The sequence below is a fragment of the Petaurus breviceps genome, unplaced genomic scaffold (assembly GCF_028583685.1).
Source record: "Petaurus breviceps papuanus isolate PSGF00001 unplaced genomic scaffold, PetGlider_PUasm1.0 90137, whole genome shotgun sequence".
Taxonomy (NCBI): Eukaryota; Metazoa; Chordata; class Mammalia; order Diprotodontia; family Petauridae; genus Petaurus; species Petaurus breviceps.
The window spans coordinates 729388-749380 of NW_027187183.1; the positions used below are offsets into that span (position 1 = coordinate 729388).

The following is a 19993-nucleotide window of genomic DNA, read 5'->3' on the forward strand; positions in this document are numbered from 1 at the left end:
GAGAGAGAGAGAGAGAGAGAGAGAGAGAGAGAGAGAGAGAGAGAGAGAGAGAGAGAGAGAGAGAGAGAGAATCTCACGTTGAGAGTGATCAACAGCTCATTCTGCCTTATTCACCAGTGCCACCTGGTGGTTCTACCTTATTTTTGTCCTAGAACCTAGCTGGGACCCTGCACAATATGGGTGCTTGGTGGGTGGCTAGGTGGTGCAGTGAATAGAGCACCAGTTATGGAGTCAGGAGGACCTGAGTTTAAATCCAGCCTCAGACAATTAACACTTACCGGCTGTGTGACCTTTATATAGACAATTTTAAAATCTATTTATCTAGCCCTAATCTCTCTCTTTAACCCTGGTCCTGCATTGTTTCAACTCTATATTTAACCTCACCAGCATTTCAAACTCAATGTGTCTCAAACAAGACATTCTCTCCCCCTGCCCCATTCTCAAACTGATGCATTCTCTAAGCTTCCCTCTTTCAGGTAAGGGCACCAATACCCTCCCAAAATTTACAGCCCTGGAGTCACCCTTGACCCTTCTTTATCTCTTAACCCTTGTACTTAATCAGCTGCCAAATCTGGCCAGTTTTATCTCCACATCACTTGCTTCTTCTGTTCATTCACATGGCTGATCACCCTAGTCTAGGCCCTCATCTCTTGCCTGAATTATTTTAATAGACTCCTCCTTGCCCTTACAACTTCCAATCTCTCCCCTCTTCAATCTGTTCTCCACTCAACTGCCAAATTAAGATTCCTAAATTAAATTACAAAGAGGCAAATTTAAGGGAAAACATCCTGACAGAGTTATCTAAAAATAGACTGGGCTACCCAAGAAATAGGAGGTCCCCTTATCACAGATAGTCAAGCAAAGACTGGATGACAATTTGTCACACAAAGAGTGGAGGGGCTTCTTTATCAGGGAAGGATGAACTCATTGTATGACCCAGGAGAACATCAGTTCCATGATGACAGAGACTGATTTTCTTTGTCTTTGCCTCTCTAGTTTCTCAAATATTATAGATGCTTAATAAATACAAAGATGTAGGTGTTTCCTCTTTCTGGAACATAATAGGTGTTTTTTATTATTTTTTATTATTATTTATATTTATGTTATACAAATATAATATAACATATTATAATTATTAAATACTTCTTGACTTTCCTTGAAACAGAAGGCACCTGTCTTACCGAGCCATTAAAAACAGAAAGGCAAGGTAAGTGGACAGACCACACCCTCTTACCTCCCAGATACTTGGGAAGCAGTATGTCCAGTCTGCAATCTCTATTTTAGCCACCAGGTGGTGGTCTGAGCTAGAACTTACGAGGTCAAGGCTTCCTTTCAACATGAGCTTGTCAACATTCCAACCTACCTACGCTCCTACCAAAGAGGGGTTTCCCTTTCACTTCACACTCACTAATGCAAAGATCACATTTCTTCATGTAGGGAGTGCTTTTAAAAATATAGATTTAATAATAGCTCCAAACTACCTGGACCTGAGCAGCACCTTTTACCTGCTCCTCTTTGAGGTTGGCTAGCCGCTGGCTTGGTAGTTTTAGAACTGGACACTAAAGGAAAAATGAGAAAAAGGGAAGAGGACAGGAGAATAGCTCTCTGTTTCCAACTATGTGAATAAGGAAGTAAGGATAAAGAAAGTCACTTTTTGAACCAAACTCATACCAGTTTCCCTTCCAAGGTGTTGTAGAAAAAGGTTAAAGAAAGTGGTAAGAACAGACCGAGACTTCAAAGTACGAAGTCTGGGACAAAGGCTAAGGACTATAGATGTGAGCTCTGGAGGTGACAGGTAATTCCCGATATCTGAGGCTTTGTCCTTCAAAGACAAGGAGCAGGTGGAAGGACTGAATGAGCTTGAGGATGAGAACCAGAGAGTCTGGGATAAGATGAAATATTATTCATTTCAACTGGACTCAACTACAATCAAAGTCTCTGGTGGTGAGAAGGTCCACCAAGAGGCAGAAAAGGTGAGGTGACCCAAGAGCACCATAATGGTAGAGAAGGGAGACAGCTATGAACAATCATTCTGTAATCTACCCACCCATTCTTTGTTACACAGGTGTCACTCCCCACTTCAGTTGTTTTGATCACGTCCAGTTCTTCATGTCCCCATTTGGGATTTTCTTGGTAAAGATGTCAGATAGAAGGACTTGACATGCTATGGTTCATAGAGTCATGAAAGCATAGAATAGGACTAAATGATTCAACAACAATAACATCATTCCCAAGTAACTAACACCGATAACCAGGCTCATTCCTAGGCTTGTTGATCAGCATTCAACCCTACCAATCTTCCTATCAAAGCAGATTTCACTTTCATGTCATACTCACTGAGTCAAAGGTCACTTCTTTCTCCAGGTAGGAAACATTTTTAAAAATATAGATTTCATTGGAAATCCAAATCATCTGGACCTTGGAACCTTCTTTTCTCAGCAACTCTTTGAGATTGGCTCATTGGTTGGTTGGTTGTTTTAGTGCTGAACACCAAAAGAGAAATGGATGGGAGGGATCAGCAAGATACTACCTAACCTCATTCCTACTATATGAGTGAGGAAGTGAGAGAAAAGAAACTCATGACAGTCAGTTTTCCAAACAAACTCACTCCAATGTTCATTGCAAGAGTTTGTAGAAGAGGTCAAAGAAATGGATGAGAACAGTCCAAGACATCACTGCGTAAAATGTGGGACTTTGCTCAGGGTGAGAGGTGTGAGCATTTTGGGTGGCTGGTATTTCCTGATTGCTGGGACATTGTTCTTCAATGAGGAGGAGAGAAAGGACAGATTAAATGAGCCCAAGGATGAGAACCAGAGACTCCTGGGTAAGATGCAATATTATCCGTTGCAGCAGGACTCACCTACAAGAAAACCCAGTGCTGCAGAGGAGATTGAACAGCAAGCAGAAGAAGTGAGCAGAGTCAAGATCACCCCAATGGAATAAAAAGAGAATGAGGCTAGACAGTCACATTCTCTAACCAACCATCTTTTGCCATAGAGGTGTGACTCCCCCATTCACTCATTTCAGTTGTCTCTGACTCTTTGTGACCCCATTTGCAGTGTTCTTGGCAAAGATACTGCATAAAAGCGCCTGAAGTGCTATGGTCAATGAGGCTACAAAGAGTCAGACATGAGTGGACAGCTGAATGACAATATCATCCTCTAGTAAATAACTAATGCCCCAAATCCTATAACCAGGCTTACTCCTAGGCTTTCTGGTCAGCATGGAACCCTACTTATCCTCTTACCAAACAAGCTTTCATGTCATACTGCATGAGACAAAGGTCACTTTTCATGCTGGGAGCACTGTTAAAAATATGAATTTCATCAGACATCCAAACCATCTGGACCTGGACAGAACCTTTTCCTGCCTCCTCTTTGAGATTGACTAACAAGTTGGTTGGTTCATTTGTTGGTTGTTTGGTTGGTTGGTTTAAACCTGAAAACCAAAAGAGAAATAATGGGTAGTTATGTGCATGAGGCTATCTACCCTATTCCAGTGATGTGAGTGAGTAAGTGAAAAAAAGTCAAGAGATTTTTCCAACCAAACTCACTCTAATTTTCCTTACAAGTGTTTGTAGAAGACATCAAAGAGATTGATGAGAATAGACCAAGACTTCAAAGAGTGGGGCTGTGGCTCAGGGTGATAGGTGTGACCATTTTGGATGGCTGGTAATTTCTGATTTCTGGAGCATTATTCTTCAATGAGAGGTAGAGGAAGGGCAGACTGAATGACCCTATGGATGAAAACCAAAGACTTGGGGATAAGATGCAAAATTATCTGTTACAATAGGACTCAACCTCCAAGAAAGCTCAGTGATTCTAAGAAGATCCTACAGCAAGAAGAACAGGTGAGCTGAACCAAGCACATATCATTGGTGGGGAAGAGAGATAGATCTGGGCAGTCATTCTGTCATCTAGCCACCTATACTTGGTCACAGGTGTATCATAACTCCCCAGTAGCTAACTAATGCCTACTATCTGATGATCAAGATCAATCCTAGGCCTTCTGTTCTGCATCAGACCTGCACTATAACCCATGCCAAAGTCAGGTCTTATTTTCATATCATACTCACAGTGAAGCAAAAATCCCTTCTTTCACCATGTAGGAAGAGCTTTTAAAATATTAATTTCATAGGAAAACCAAACCTGGACCTTTTCTCACCTTTTCCCACCTCCTATTTGAGGTTGGCGAACTGGCTGGCTGATTAGTTGGTTGGTTGTTTTAGAGCAGGACACTAAAGGAGAAATGGAGTGTGGGGTGGGAACAGAAGTTAAAGAAGATACCTACCCTGCTTCCAACTATTTGAGTGAGGAAATGAGGAAGAGGAAAGTCAAAACAGTCACTTTTTGAAATAAATACCATTTTCCTTTGCAAGAGTTTGTAGAAAAAGTCATAGTGATTGACAAGAGGTCACAGGAAAAAGTATGGGACTTTAGCTTAGGATGATAAGTGTGAGCATTTTAGGTGGTTGGCAATTCCTGATGTCTCAGGCATTCTTCTCCAGTGAGGCGTAGAGGAGGACAGATTGAGTGAGAACCAAAGACTCTGGGATAACATGCAGAATTATCCATTGCCTACTTTTTAAAATGCTCAGTGTTGGGGTGGCCAGGTGGCGCAGTGAGTAAGAGCACGGGCCCCAGAGTCGAGATGACCTGGGATCGAATCCGGGCTCAGATACTTAGCACCACACTCAGAAATAACTGGCCTTGTAAACTTGAGCAAGTTACTTAACCCCAATTGTTTAAAAAAAAGAAAAGGCTCAGTGCTGCTGAGGAGATCCAACAATAGGCAGAAAAGGTGAGAAGACCCAAGAACACCACAATGGTGTGGAAAAGGGACAGTTCTGGACAGTCATTCTATAACCTAGCCACACATCCTCTGTCACACAAATATCACTGCCCAGTAAGTATCTAATGCCTAATATCTGATGATCAAGATAAATCCTAGGCTTACTGGTCGGTATCCAGCCATACTTATCCCCATACAAAACCAGGTTTCTCTTATATTTCATACTCACAGAGACAGAAGTCTCTTCTTTCTCCAAGTACAGAGCACTTTTAAAAATACAGATTTAATTGGAGCCCCAATCAACCTGGACTTGGCACTAACTTTTCCCACCTCTTCTTTAAGGTTGGCCAATTGGTTGGTTGGTTGATTGGTTTGTTATTTTAGAGCTGGGAACAAATGAGTTCAGGATGACAGAGGTGACAGAGATGACAGAGAAGGGCTGTACATTACCTATACTGTGAATGAGGAAATGAGAGAAAAGAAAATCACAACAGCCAGTTTTCCAAACAAACTCACTCATTTTCTTTCCAAGTGTTTGTACAAGAGGTCAAAAACACTGATGAAAACAGGCTAAGACATAACAGTATGAAATATTGGACTTGCTCAGAGCCATAAGTGGGAGCATTTCAGGAGGCAAGTCATTACTGGTACATGAGCCTTTGTTCTTCAGTGGTGATTAGTAGGAGGGTACGATGAATGAGCACAATGATTATCACCAGATTCTCCAGGATGAGATTCAATCTCATCCATTGCAATAGGACTCACTTATAAGAAAGCTTAGTGCGACTGAGCAAATCCCACAGCAGGAGGGCAAAGTGAGCGGAGGGAAGAGCACAACTATTTGTGGGGGGAGGCTATAACTCTGGACAGTCAGCCTGTCTCTAGCCACCCTAATATCCTATGACCAAAATCATTCCTAGGCTTCCTCACCAGCATCCAACCCTGTGCAAACCTATCCTCCTAGCAAAGCCAGGTTTCACTTTCTTGTCACACTCACTGAGGCAAAAATCACTTCTTTCTCCGTGTAAGCAGCATTTCATGGTCCTCTTATTTGAGGTTGCCTAATTGGTCAGTTGATTGCTTGTTTTAGAGCTGAAAACAAGAATAGAAATAGGAGGGAGGAAAGGGCAAGAGGCTACCTAGCCTAATTTTTCTTTTTGAGTGAGGAAGTGAGAAAAAAGGAGCTCAAAACTGTCAGTTCTCCAAAATCACTCCAATTAAAGAGGTCAAAGAGTTTCTGTAATCTATCCACCTATCATTTGGCACAGAGGTAGCATTCTCAGTAAGAGAGTAATGTTTAAATTTGATGTCCAAGCTCACTCCTAGGCTTGCTAGTCAGAATAGAATTCTATCTATCCTATGACCAAAGCGAGGTTTCACTCTTAGGGTTCAGTCACTGATAAAAAGGTCACTATATTCTCCATGTGGGGAGAGTTTTGAAAAATATAGCTATAATTGAAGTTCCAAACTACATGGACCTCCCCGGCACTTTTTCCCATATTCTGAGGCTGGCTAAGGGATTGTTTGGTTGGTTGGTTGGTTTAGAGCTAGAAACAAAAGGAAAAATTAGTGAGAGTAGAGTGAGATAGAAAAAAAAGTCAAGACAGTTTTCCAACAAAACTCACTCCAATTTTCTGTGTAAGAGTTGGTAGAAGAAATCAAAGCAATTGATGAGAAGAGGCCAAGACATCACAGGATGAAGTGTGGGACAGTGACTCAGGGCAATAGATATGAGTACTTTAGGTGGCCGGTAATTCCTGATGTTTGGGACTTTGTTCTTGAATGATGAGGAGGAGGACAGAGTGAATGAACCCGAGGAGGATAAAGAGAGTCTTCAATATGACACACAATCTTATCAGTTGCAATGAGACTCATCTACTGGAAAGCGCAGTGCTACAGAGAGCAAGATCCAACAGCAGGATGAAAGGGTGAGCAAAGCAAAGGACACCACAGTGGTGGAGAAGGGGACAACTCTGGACGGTCCTCTAAACTAGTCACCCATCCTTTGTCACAGAGGTATCACTCCCCGGACATAATTAACACCTGAAGTGCTATTAACAGGCTCACATCTAGGCTTGTTAGTCAGCATCCAAACGTTCTTGTCCTCCTACCAAAGCCAGGTTTCACTTTGATGTCACAATAACTGAGGTAATGGTCACTTCTTCCTGCCTCTCTGCAGAGATTTTTAAAATATAGATCAATCAGGAGCCCCAAACTACGTGGACCTTGGCACCTCCTTTTCTCACTTGGTCTCTAAGGTTGGCTAACAGGTTGGTTAATTAGTTGTCTGAAAGCTGGAAACCAAAAAAGAAAGGACTGGGAGTAGAGGTAGGAGCCTATGACCCTTGTTTCCACTATGAGAGTAAGAAAAAAAATCACCATTCATCTCAAAGGAGAGAAAATCCAGGATTCAGAGAGAGAAAGGCAGCTACTGCATGAGAGGCTGAAAGAGCTTCAGAGAGAGGTTTGGTCCCTCACCATCATCTGCCTGGGAAATGCCTAGCCTGGGAGGAATGCTAGCCTTTTCCCTCACAGTATTCTGAAACTTTAGGGCAAAAACCAGCATCTGTAATGCCTGTTTCCTTTGCACCTATGCTGAGGGAGAACCTACTTTTGACATTTTCCGTCTGCTCTTGCCTCTGTCTCTCCATCTCTGGGCCATCTGAACTGTGTCTTCCTGCCTTTCTCCTCTCCCTCTCCTTCTTCTTTCCTTTCTAACTGCTTCTCTCTATCACTTCCCTTTGGGCTGATGCCTTATTTCATGATTGAAACTGGGCTCCTCCCCATCTGTCAGCTTTTTAAACAAGAAGACTGGGGGCCCTTCTAATCAAATGCTTTTCCACCTCCACTATTGTTTATTGTTGTTGACTTGGGGTCCCTTCAGCTGGGGCTATACAGTCCCAATGTACAGCATTAGGGAAGGGAAGACTCATTAGGTAATATCGTTAAGGATTGCACCAGGTTTTTATAGACACCCAGGAAGACGTTTAGAGAATAGGCCTTGTATCTATTTAGGGTTCCAAGTTTGAAGACAAACAGGCATTTCTAAGGAGGGGCAGGGGTCATCCAAGTCATTTCCTCTGACCCTTGCAGTGAGGAATAAGTATGACAGAGGGGTAGGGAATCTGTTCTGTTTTTCTCCCCTGTAGCTTTGCCAGAGGAATTTGAATTACTCAAAGAAGACCTACTCAGGAAAGAAGGAGAGCTGAACCAGCTACCCAAACAGTTCCGACAGTCTCCAAATGTACCGAGCAAGAGAAAAAAAATTACCACGGGGAGAGGAACTCCTGGAGAGATGCTGGGATGGAGTCAAGGATCCCAGAGGAGGGGAACATGCTGCAGGGAGAGCCTGGAGATACAACATAGCAGGAAGGGAAGGGGAATATTATGAAAAGGTGAGACCATCAGGGGTCAGAGAAGGAGGCACCTTCCTTAATGGTGTTGGCTGGATTCTGCCCAGAACATTGGAGAGATTAGGACCTTTTAGGAACTTTCCATCCTATGTAATTATGCTAGGGCAATGTAATCAGAATACAGTAGAAAGAACACTGACTCTGCAATCAGAAGTCTTGGGTTTGAATTCTGCCTCTAAAATTTATGTGACCTTAGACAAATCACATGACCTCTCCAGGTCTCCGTTTTCTCATCCGTAAAATGTGGGAGTCGGACTGGCTGGCCACTGAGGTCACTTATAACTCTAAATCCGTGGTTGCTATCATTTCTACAGAGAGATTGGCTAGATGGCACAATGGATAGAGCACTGGGCCAAAAGCCAGCAAGACCTGAGTTCAAATTAGTCTTTAGACACAATAGCTGTGTGACCCTGGGCAAGTCACTTAACTTCTGTCTGCCTGAGTCTCCACAACTGTGAAATAGAGATAATAATATCCTCTACCTCCCAGGTTGTTGTGAAAATCAAATAGGATAATATTTGTAAAGCACACTTAGCACAGTGACTTCTTTACACACAGTAATTGCTATATAAATGCCATCATTATTGTTGTTATGGCAGCTAGGCAGACCAATGAATAAAGTATTCTGGAGTCAGAAGGACCTGAGTTCAAATCTGACCTCAGATACTTACTAACTTTCTGACCCTGGGTAATTCACTTCGCCTCTGTTTGTCTTAACCAGCTGCTGGAGAAGGAAATGGAAAAAACCACCCCAGTATCTTTGCCACAAAAACTCCGTGGACAGTGTGGGCCACAAGATCATAGAGTCAAACACAACTCAACAACAACAAAATTATTATTATTTCTTGCCTTTCAAGAGGACAACCTAGACTGTAGTGGAAAGCTTAGAAGAAATCTTGAGCATACAAATCCCAGCATATGCCCCCGACCTGTAGACAGGAACATCTAGTTGTTGCAGTAGATGTACCCCTAAGGAAGAAGAAGCCTCATCCAAACAATGACCAAAGTGCCTCCTAAGGCATTATACGTTCCTCACCAAGTCTCACCAAGAAAGTTTCCAGTCCACAGTCTGGTTTTCCATGACCAGACACAGATCAGGGAAAGGAAATGGTGACTTCAATATACCTCCTGTCAGTTTTCCACAAAGGTTCTCACATAGTCAGCTCCAAGCAGTCAGGACTCAGAATGAACCAAAGAATGACAGAGCAGGAGGGGACCATAGAAGTCCAACCCTGTCATCTTACAGAAGAGGAAATTCAGGTTCAGTCAAAGAGAAGTAACTGGCCTGAGGGAACACATCTAGCTAGTAGCAGAGTCAAGACCAGCACTTAAGTCTCAACTATCCTGCCTCCTCAAAGACACCCTTGTCTACACCTTCTGTTTGCTGAGCACAGCAAACCCTAGGCTCATCCCTATGACTGTCCTTGGAGCCTGTAGCAGCAAGCACCCTGGAGTCCCTAGGGTGGCTGCTCACACAGGTTCTTGGATCTGCTTTGATAAAGGAAAGCAACTCAAAATGGGTTAACAAGCTTACTTTAATCAGTCAGATATGTATCGTTTACCTTGTTCAGGGGAAAAAGGTCAGCACCCGAACTTCAGAATATACAGACAGTATTATCAAGACATTAACAGATCAAGTAGACAGCTTTCCAAACTGTCCAACCATTACATCCATACCCAGTCAACATCTGGGTTTCCACATCTGGGTTTTTCAAAGCCGGGGGACTCTCAACAACGGCTTCCCAGAATTCAGATCAAATCACAGAACACTTCTCAAAGTGAGTCCCAAAACAAAGCTACACGTCAGGGCTTATATAGCCTTCTCCTGGCTCAGAGAATGTAACAACCTTATTGACTCACTGGCCAATCAAGAAGTATCTACTGAAAAACATCTTTAAAATTTACATTCTCATTACAGAGCCCTAGAGCCATTTCAACAAGTGAAAGACTGAGAACCCTTAAGGTACATTAGGCCAGGGCTAAGCTGAAAAGGCATCAGACATGACGGCATTGCTGACTAGATTTTAAAAACATTTTGCTAAAATTGTATGGCGCTGTTTTCCCCCTGGGGCACAGCTGTCACAAAGGGAAGAAGATGTAAATAATCTGATGAATATGAGAGAAATACCGGCCCCCTACATTGAGCAGGCATCGGAGAAGAACCAAGGAAAAGAGAAGATGCATATGGAAGTAACTGTCCTATAGGAAGGCCCAAGATTGCCCAGGAAGAAGTAAGTCAAAAGACGTTGAGAAGAGACAGATTGACCTGTTTAATGGCAGGATAAAGAGCCAACATTGTCACAGTATCCAGGGACCTTGGGCAAACCGTATGAAGGTCCTTCCTTTATAGACTCATGAGCTGGGGATGATACAGAAATGAGTTAGATCTGTAGGTCAATGATTTGAATCTCTCTGCAAAAACCATGCTACAGCTGTACAAAAATGATTACTCTTAGTTTTATTGCCAATGGCTTCTCAAAGATTTATCATAAAACCTTCTGAGTGTTACCTTCATAAAGTCTTTCTGTCTTGTCTACTCCTGCTGAGAATTAACACAATTCTCAGTGCTGCCAAGAGTGGAATCAGTTCCCTCAACTGTAAAATGGCAACCTAAGTCTCAGGATTGCTGTGAAGATTAGAGGAGATAATATTTGTAAATCACTTAGTGCATGGTGGATGTTAAATAACTGTTGTCATTTTTTGTTATTATTGAAGTAGCCTTGCCAGTTGCTTTGTCTCTCGTACCTGGGGTATCTTTAGAGGTGAGGGGCATTGGCACTCCATGCCTTTGTGAATTTGTGAATTCTATCACTCTAAAAGCATGTTTGTCACCCAAACTGCATCCTTGTTAAATGGAAGAGAATATTATAATGTGGAGAAGAGCTCTTCCATCCTTACTTTAGAACAAAGAATCTACACAAGATGTAGTCATCTAAGAAAATTGAAGATTTAATTTTAGAATGAGCTCCTAAAAATGCTGAATTTGCCCTGAGAAAAGTGTAATTTTACCAGGATGACTCTTTCATCCCCTATAATTCTTTCTCACCTCAAATAATGGAAATTTCTCCTCCTGAAATATCTCAGGTTCATAGATTCCTAGAATGTGGGAGGTGGAAAGGGCTGAAATCATCTAGTCTGCTTCACTCAGTTTACCGATGAGAGAAGTAAGCCCACAGACAGGAGGTGATTTGCCCAAGATTATCCAGCTAGTTATTGACTGAGCATGGTTTGAAATCTAGGTCTCTTCACTCCTGTCCAAATTCTCTTCCCACACCACTGTACTTATCTCTCTTTTAGTCTTTGGCCTGGGCAGGCAAAAGTCACCCCTCCCATCCCATAATGCATCTACTTGTCATGATGCTTTCAGAGGGGAGACAATGCCGCCGGTCAGAATCCAGCTTCAGAAAACATTCTAAATTCTAGCTGTTTAGCTCAGAATCACCAACATTCTTTATTTCTCTCAGTCTGTGTGAGAGTGTGGGTGATGTGATGGTTTGTTTTTAATAGGGTGAATATTCTACTGGGTCTCACTTCTGGAACTGATTTCACTGGTAAGTGTCTGGTGGAAATTTCATCTAATCTTAGAAATTGTAAATGCAATACATAGGGAAATAGTTCTATATAGCAGAAGGAGCACTGGAATTAGGATCCAAATATCTATGTGTGTTCTCATCTCAGCCCTGGCCCCTTCCGAGGGGGTGACCTTGAACAAAATATTGAACCTGTTAGAGCCTTGATGTTCTCATCCTTAAATTGGATCAATAACATTTGAACAATTTGCCCTATAAGATAAAGGGGATCAAATGAGATGATTTACATTAAGCACTTTGTAAAAGGTTTTCAGGTATGCTCCATACCTCGTAAACACAACAATTCAATGGCTGATGCTATGGAAAACACAAACAGATGGACAGATAGGTATGCTGATAACTTCAGAAAGTGTTTCCAACCCTGTTCTTGAAACCTAGATCTAGATGAGAGAATGAAAGCCTAAAAATCCTTGGCGGATGATTTATTTTTAATTTTCTTATCTCAAATCATGGGATTTTTTCAGGTGCATGACAAGACTCATAATATGATAAAATAAAAGGATTGCTGCATGCTGCCATGGAAGATCTGAGGCTAGAGACGAAGATGAATATGGTAAGGATCTAAAGATATGTCTCATCTCATTAGGAATTCAACAATCCCAATCACAAGTATAGTGAATGCTCTCTTGTCCATTCTGGTTGGTGTAACAGCAAGCACCCCAGAATCCCCAGGGTGGCTGCCAACACAGGTTCTTGGATCTGCTTTGCTAAAGGAAAGCAACTCAAAATGGGTTCGCAAGCTTACTTTAATCAATCAAACATATCATTTACCTTGTTCAGAGGAAAGTCAGTACCCCAAACTTCAGAGTGTACAGACAGAAATTACAAGAAAACAGAAAAACATATCGAGCAGACAGGCCTCCTACTGTCTTGACCATTATATCCATCCCTAGTCAGTTACCAGAGAGGGAAGCATCAACATCTGGGTTTTTCAAAGCCGGCGGGGGTGGGGGTGGGGGGGTTCAACAGCTGCCCAGAGTCTCATCTGGTCAAATCGCACAACACTTCTCAAAGTGAGCCCCAAAACAAAGTCTCCCATCAGGGCTTATATAGCCTTCTCCTGGCTCAGAGAATGTAACAACCCTCTTGACCCACTGCCCAATCACAAAGTATCTCCTGAAAAACAAGTGTTCCACCACAGGCTCCACATGCACTTAACCTAGGGGCAGGGAAGATCTTAAAAAGTTACATTCCTGTAACAGTTGGGAAGTATCTGAAGTATAGTAAATGCTCTCTGAGTCCATCATGGCAGGGAAGTAAAGTGTTTGGATTAATCACCTATTGGAGTCAAGAGGGAGTGAATCCCATATACTATTTATGTGACACTAGACCACCACATGCCAGGGGTTTATATCCTTTTAAAGGAGGTATATAATTCCATCTTCTTTTTTGTCCTATTGGGGATGGAGGTTGATTGCTACTGACTGTCAGTGTTTGGGATAGAAGGGGTGTTGGATGGGGATATGGAGAAGAAGACATTGATCAGCCACTAACTGAATGATACTCTCAACTTGTTACCTGGGAAGGGAGTGAACATGTACTGACTTCCCAGAGCTGTAAGGGAACGTGGGCTGGCACCAGTTCTCTCATTTGGCATTGGGTTCGTAAATTGGTAAGGAGTCAGGGCATCAGAGGCAACTGCCCTGTATGCCAATGAAAATACACTATATTGCCAATATGTCTGCCCCCAACACGTACCGTATGTACACCAAGTCAGTAGCAATCAACCTCCATCCCCAGCAGGAGAAAAAAGAAGATGGAATTATATACCTCTTTTAAAAGAATATAAGCCCCTTGCATATGGTGGTCTAGTATCTCATAAATAGTATATGTGACATATTCCACACATGGATCACCAGTGTACAAATCATTTAGAATAACAGCATCAAATTCAAATAGAAAAGGGGGCCACCAAACTCTCCATAAGAATCTCTGTAGGCCACGTACTGACTTAGAAAATATGTTAACCTTATCTATGTTTATTATATTTTTGTTTATTTAATTATTTCCCAATTTCATTTTAACCTGATTTGGACCTCACTCAGGAGTGTTATGGGTAGCTAGATGGCTCAGTGGATTGAGGGTCGGGCCAGAATGGTGAAAAGACTCATCCTCCTGAGTTCAAATTTGGCCTCAGACACTTCCTAGCTGTGTGACCTTGGGCAAGTCACTCAACCCTGTTTGCCTCAGTTCCCTCAGCTGTAAAACCAACTGGAGAAAGAAATGACAAACCACTCTAGTGTCTCTGCCAAGAAAGCCCTAAATGGGGTCACAGAGAATCAGATGCAACTAAAATGACTGAACAATAATAATGGTTGGTTGGTTGGTTGGTTGGTTGGTTGGTTGGTTGGTTGGTTGCTGTCTTTCATTCTCAAAGAGGACCCAAATGACATCACTATGTTGGAGTCAAGGTACAATGTGTCCAACTGTGAGTATTATGGACCTCATATAGCCTGTAGGTCACATGTTTGACATCTCTGTATTCTAAATTTTAGAATACAATAAAATATACTTAATACCAAAAATATGCTAAACCTAACTCGATGATTCAGCATCCAATACTTCTCTAATGATTCAGAAGGCCCTTTATGATCTGCTAGTGCCTTGAGGTCATCGTGATGAGGAAAAGCATACCACCAATGCACATAGAAGTGCTGGTTATAGGACTTTCTGGTTGATAGAACATAAGCCAACCCAACTTCTGCTGCTTACTAACACTACAGCATCAGGTCACCAGCCAGTTATTCTCCATTCCAATTATCTCATGGAAAAGCTCACGTGGGACCCTAAGCCATCCCTGGCAACATGCCTTTGTTCTGTTTCTATATAATAGCTGGCCTGACTTGGAATTGATATGGGGATCCACCATTCTGTCCTCCTGCTACTACAGACTGAGTCTCATGAGTAAACTCCCCTAAACAACCTAATTAACCTAAGAAGTCTACACTTACACAACCAATGGGCACTTCTTTATCCTGAATCCTGGCATTGACTCTGAGAGTCTGTGTCTCTACAATTGGCCCATCAGGGCAGAACAGATCAACCCTTTGCATTTGACCTTACAATTGACATAGCTGACAGAGTAGTCTGCCCTCCTATAAATCTTGTATTCTTATAGGTTCTTGAGGTTTTTTGTGTCATGGATCCCTTTAGCAATCTGGTGAGGTCTATAGACCTTTTCTCTGAATCACGTTTTTAAATAACTCAAGGAAATAATAAATTTCAGTTAAAGTTTAATGAAAAATAACGATGTATGTAATTTTTTCCATCCAAGTTTAGAGATCCCATGAAATCTAAGTAAGCTAGGTAGAACACCAGGCCTGGAATCAGGAAGACCTAATTTTGAATCAACATCAGATACTCCTTAGCTGTGTGGCCCTGGGCAAGTCATTTAACCTCAAGCTTATTCAGTTTCTTCATCAGTAAAATAAGGATAATTATAGCACCTACTTTCTGGGGTTGTTGTGAGAATCAAATGAGGTAATAATTGTAAAGTGCTTGCAGACCTTAAAGTGCTATATAAATGTTAATTTTATTATTGTTATATCTATTCTTGGACCCCACGTTAAGAACACTTTGTCTAGAATATTAAGCTAACTATAAGAAGGTAAAATTGAATACATAGAAATGTAAAATCTTACCTTTCAGTTCAAAAAATCAATTTCACATCTTCAAGATGGTAGAGGTATAGATGGCTTTTCATCTGAAAAAGTTGAGGTTTTTCAAGAATGACAAATTCAATGTGACTGACCCCTAAAACGTAATGGGATCTTGAGCTTCACTGAAATAGATATTGTCCAGAAAACAGAGTTGATGGTGCCCCTGCACTTCTACTGTGCCCTGGTCAGACGCCATCGAGAATATTGAGTTCGGTTTTTACCTCTCTAATTTAGGAAGGACATTAACAACCTGGAAAGTGTCCAGAGGAAGGAATCTAAGACAGAGAAGAGCCTTGACTTCATCCTAGGAAATTTAGTCAAAGGAGCTGGGGATGTTCTGTCTGGGAAAGAAAAAGTTTGGGGGATGGGGAGCTGGGAGGTAAAGAGAGGGGTATGAAAGCTGTTGGTTTTAGTATAGAGAAAGTATTAGCCTTGTTCTGCTTAGGCCCAGAGGGAAGAGCCATAAGTATTGGGTGGGAGCTTCAGGGAGGCAGATTTAAGCTCAATAGGAGAGGAATGGGGGGAACTCCTGACAGTGTAATGCAGAAGGAGAACAGAAGTAATCTCTTTCCCCACCAAAGTCTCCAAGCAAAAGTCATTTGATTCCTTGTTAGAGGAGGGAGCCAGCAGAGGGAGGTTTTTCATGTTCAAGTACAAGTTTTCCCTTCCAATCCTGAGATCTTGTACCAATTCCTCTATCTCAGTTTCCTCATATGCAAAATGAAAAGTGAGACTAAAATGGTCTCCAAAATCTTCCAATATCTCTGCCCTAAAAGATCATTTTTAGCTCAACAACTGATAAGATAGTGCAGGATTTGTGCCCCCAGACTGAAAGGTGTTGCGAGCAATCAGTCCCTTAGCTAAGGAGATGCTGTTTGTGCATTATAAAACTTTTATGGAGGATCTATAGGGTGCTAGACTAGATATAACCCTACAGTCCCAAATCAGGTGGTTGGAGCTGGAAGGGAACCTCTCAGGGTTACTTTATCAAGTGAGACAGCTTGTGTAAAAGAACTTTGTAACCCTTAAAGGATCTCTTCTTTCACTCCATAGACTGCAGATTCTTGTTTATCACAGTGTCAAAGGTGGGAGTTGATCCCAGCTCCTCTGACCACAGAGCCAGCCTTCTCTCTATGGTATCATGCAACCTCCCACCTCAGCCTCCAAAAGATATGGCTTTGATGTCAAGATAAGGGTGTACTCTTCCTAGACCTGTGTAGGAAGCATGGAGCCTTAGGGTGCATCGGTAGTGGTGTGGAAGGATTGCTCACTGCCATACTCCAGGAAAAAAGGAAATTAATAAAATTAAGAGACATCCCAGTCACTCAATGCTTTATGAATATCTCATGTATTATCTGATCTCATCTCACAACCACCCCTAGGAGCTAAGCAGAACAGGTAGGTGTCATTCATTTATCCTCAAGGAAACTGAATCAAGCAAGAGTCATTTGGCGCTGGGATTTCCCAGAAATGTTGCTGTCCCCGATGATTGATTCCGTTGTCCCCATTTAGTACCTGAGGGTTTTTATTAATCATCTTAACGTTTTATTAGGTTAACGGCATAGCTTTGCCATTAATAGGATTTCACTGTCTCCAGACTCTCTCCCCAGCCCCCACCCCCATTTCTCCCTGTCCCTTGTTCTTCACTTTCAGAGGGATTCTATTGGATGGCCTAGCCTCAAGCATGTAATTACCATTAAGACAATGACCATGGACTAACTTAGCAAGCCTTGTCTATGTGTAGCCACTGTAAGAGCTGAAGTAGAAAGATCAGCTTCTCCTTCTGGAACAAAAACTTTGCCATAACTAGGAGCAGCTTCCTGTTCCTGCCTTTAAAGCCCTGTTACCTAATATCTGGGTACTTGTCTATAGTCCAAGTTTTTAGCTCAGGGACTTACATCAGGATGCAGAAATGTCAGTTTACACATCTGGCAAGGGAATAATTTTCATTCTTCATTTCTACCTTCAGCCTGTAAGGACTTTGACTGATAATTAGGGACCTATTGGGCAGCTAAGTGGCACCACAGCACAGAGAGCACCAGGCCTGGAATCAGGAAGACTCATCTTTCTGAGTTCAAATCTGGCCTCAGACCCTTACTAGATGTATGACCCTGGGCAAGTCACTTCAGCCCGTTTTCCTCAGTTTGCTCATCTGTAAAATGAGCCGGAGAAGAAAATGGCAAACCAAGAAAACCAAAAGCCAAGAAAATCCCAAATGAGGTCACAGACACAATTGAAACAAATGAACAACAATAGTGATTCTGGGCAGAATAGCTAGAAGAGATCCAAGTCTTCAACATCAAACTTCACTGCAATTTAGGTCAGCAAATAATTATTAAGTACCGTGTGCCCTTTATTAAGGCTATGTGCCAAGCACTGAGAACAGAAAGATGAGAAAAACATAATCCTTGCCTTCAATGAGCTCAGTCAATCAATACTTATTAGGTGCCTACTATGTGCTAGGAACTGTAGTAACCACTGGGGATCCAAATAAAGGCAAAAAGTGGTGCCTGCTCTCAAAAAAAGGCTTCTTGTAAAAACTGGGTTTTTAGCTGGAACTTGAAGGAATCCAGGAGACAGACATGAGAAAGGAAGAGAATTCTAGGCATGGGGGAGAGTCACTGAAAACCCACAGAATTCTGGAGGAAGAGGCTAATGTCACTGCATCACAGGGTATCTGAAGGGGAATGAGGTATAAGAAGTCTATGAGGTAGGGGCAGCCAGGTGGCTCAGTGAGTAAGAGCACTGGCTCCAGTGTCAGGATGACCTGGGGATCGAATCCGGGCTCAGATACTTAGCACCACACCCAGAAATAACTAGCCATGTAACCTTGAGCAAGTTACTTAACCCTGATTGCTTTAAAAAAAAAAAAAGAAAAGAAAAAAAAGTCAATGAGGTGTAAGAAGAGTTAAAAGGTACAACATACAGCAGAGAGAGAGTTAAAGCAAGGGTGTGATGTCAATAGTCCAGGTATAAAGTGAGGAGGACCCGCCCCAGGATGGCATTTGTGTCAGAGAAGAGAAGGAAGCACCTATTAGAAATGGTATGAAGGTGATGGATTGGATATGTGGGAGAGGGTCAGAAAAAGTGGGTAGATGGTGAAGGTATGGGGGGGGAGGAGAGGGAGAGGGAGAAAATTTGCAACTCAAGGGATTGTAGAACTGAATGTTGTAAACTAAAAGCTAATTAATTAATTTTTAAGTGGGTAGTCAAGGATAACACCTTGTTTTCAAATCTGTGGAACTGAGAGGAGGTGGTGCTGTTGACAGTAACAGAGTAATTCAGAAGAGGGGAAAGTTTGGGATGAATGATAATGAATTCAGTTTGGGACATTGAGTTAAGGATATCTTTGGTTCATGTGGTTTGAGATTTCTAACTGGTTATTGGAAATGTGACTCTTGAAGATAGGACAAAATTTAGGCTCCATAAGTAGATCTGAGAATCATCAGCATGGAGATGACCTATGGATCCATGGGAACTGATGAGATAATCAAGTGAAATAGTATAAAGGGAGAAGAGAAAAGATCCTAGGACAGAGCCCTGAGGGATACCCACCATTAGCAGTCATGACCTGGACAAAGACCAGCAAGAGAAGACAATGAAGGAGCAGTCAGACAGGTAGAAGGAGAACCAAGGGATGTGTCACAAAAACCTAGAGAAAAGGAGAAAGCGATCAACAGTGTCAAAGGTTGAAGAGAGGTCAAAAAGGATGAGAATTGAAAAGGGTCATTAGATTTGACAATTAAGAAAGAGATCATTGACAACTTTGGAGTGAGCAGTTTGAGAGAGAGAGAGAGAGAGAGAGAGAAAGAGAGAGAGAGAGATGTATTGTTGAAAGCCTTCTCTGGAAATGTAGCCACAAAAGGGAGGAGAGCTATGAGAAGACATGAGATGATAGTAGGCATGGGTAAATCAGGTGAGTTTTTGGACAATGAAGAAAATATGAGGATGTTTATAGGCACTAGTAAACAGGGAAAGATTGATGATAAGTAAGTGGGTATAAATAGAGGAAGCAAGCTTCTGTAGATGATGAGATGTGATGGGATCCCTTGTAAAGGTTTTTGCCTTGGCAAGGAGAAGGTCCACTAGTGAAGGAGGCTACAGTGGCAGGAGGTGTTTGGGTGATGTTAGATGAGGGGAGAAGAGGCAACTCTTAGCAAACATGAGGGAAAAAGAAAGAGCCTTTAAAGGCTCAAGTTTTTCAGTGAAAGATGAGGCAAGAACTTCAGCTGAAAGGGTAGAAGGAAGAGGAACCTGAGGAGATTTAAGGAGTATAAAAACACTTTAGAAAACTGCTATGGTGAGTAAGATAATGAGTTTATGAGGGAGGTGTAGATTTGTCTTGCAGCAGTGAGAGCTCAGTTGAAATTGTATAAAATAAATTTGTAGTGGACCCAGTCATCATGGTTTCATCCAGTTTTATCCAGCAGCAGGTTAGTAATGGGCTGGTGGAAGCAATTTAAGACTGAGATTTATCAGGGCAATATCATTGATAGAATAAGGACCCCCAGAGAAGAAGATGATATAGAGTTGAGCTTGG

The 19993-nt window shown here is 42.0% G+C and overlaps 1 long non-coding RNA gene across 5 annotated transcripts; it reads left to right on the forward strand.

Moving 5' to 3' along the window:
- Window positions 1–1347: 1347 nt before the first annotated feature.
- On the forward strand, window positions 1348–12668 carry LOC138176715 (uncharacterized). 5 transcript variants are annotated; one of them, XR_011172374.1, is made up of 4 exons: window positions 1361–8186; window positions 8926–10435; window positions 11712–11755; window positions 12259–12668. It is a non-coding gene; the product is annotated as an uncharacterized lncRNA (long non-coding RNA). The 5 variants fall into 5 exon arrangements; XR_011172377.1 differs by lacking the exons at window positions 11712–11755; window positions 12259–12668 and having other exon boundaries at window positions 1348–3850; window positions 6582–8186; window positions 8926–10918; XR_011172375.1 differs by lacking the exons at window positions 11712–11755; window positions 12259–12668 and having other exon boundaries at window positions 1353–6719; window positions 7941–8186; window positions 8926–10918.
- Window positions 12669–19993: the final 7325 nt, after the last annotated feature.